The sequence below is a fragment of the Phodopus roborovskii genome, unplaced genomic scaffold (genome assembly GCF_943737965.1).
Source record: "Phodopus roborovskii unplaced genomic scaffold, PHOROB, whole genome shotgun sequence".
Classification (NCBI taxonomy): Eukaryota; Metazoa; Chordata; class Mammalia; order Rodentia; family Cricetidae; genus Phodopus; species Phodopus roborovskii.
Window position 1 is genome coordinate 370,001 of NW_026126417.1, and position 1,044 is coordinate 371,044.

General features: G+C 38.2%; 1 protein-coding gene across 4 annotated transcripts in view; it reads left to right on the forward strand.

Annotated features, from left to right (window-relative positions):
• The window catches only part of Meis2 (Meis homeobox 2), a 208,507-nt gene extending 207,698 nt beyond the window's left edge, over positions 1–809 (forward strand). For all 4 annotated transcript variants that reach the window (XM_051183762.1, XM_051183761.1, XM_051183763.1 and 1 more), the window contains one exon: positions 1–809. This exon is cut by the window's left edge and continues 622 nt beyond it. The gene's annotated coding sequence lies outside the window, so the exon portion shown is untranslated.
• Positions 810–1,044: the final 235 nt, after the last annotated feature.

Below are 1,044 nucleotides of genomic sequence, written 5' to 3' on the forward strand. Positions count from 1 at the left end.
AATATATCCTTGTTTTCCACACTATGTGTGTTGTTCCCAAAAGAATGACTGTCTTGGTTCATCAGTGAATTCACTATCCAGGAGAGACTGCGGTATATTTTAAACCTGTTGGGCCAATGAGAAAAGAGCCACGCTGGGGAGCAGGATGGACACTTGGCTGAACCTCATCACTCTAACTCCAGCGGCTAGAATGTGTTTTCATGCCCAGCCTTTGTTCCCCCATCAATGTGTCCTTTAGTTTCAAACAGATCTTTATAGTTTGTGCTTCATAAGCCAATTCTTATTATGATTTTGGGGGACTGTTCTTCAAAGAGCTTGCCAATGAAGATTTAGAGACAGAGAGAAGGCTCCTTCAAGTTCCGAGCCTTGGCTGTGGACAAAACAATCTTAAGTTGGGCAGCTTTCCTCAACACAAAAAAAGTTATTCATGGTCATTGCACCATAAGTAGGATTCTATCAGGAACTCAAAGCTTGGGGGATAAAAAGGAGCGAGCGAGAGAATACTGTAACAAACTTCGTACAGAGTTCGGTCTTTTAATTGTTTCATGTTAGATATTCTATGTGTTTACCTCAATTGAAAAAAAAAAAAAAAGGATGTTTTTGCTAGTATCAGATCTGCTGTGGAATTGGTATTGTATGTCCATGGGATCCTCTTTTCTCAGCACGTGTCCCTCACTAGAAGAAAATGCTGTTACCTTTAAGCTTTGTCAAATTTACATTAAAAATACTTGTATGAGGACTGTGACGTTATGTTAAAAAAAGGTGTTAAGTCACAAAATGCGGTAATAAATATTTCATTTTTGATTTTTTGTTAGGCTTTGGTGTTTTTAATGATTGAAGGTTGCAGGATACCAGCTCCTGTGCACTGATGAAAGTAGGTGATAGTCCCCTGCCCGCAGGAAGTTGAGCATATTTAAGATGTAACTTACCAACAGTTTTTAAAAGCCATTATTTGTAGCTTTTCAATATGTGTTTGGACTCTTAGGCTTCATCAGCAGAAAACTTCCAAAGGTATGAAATTGTGTGCATTATATATATAACTAG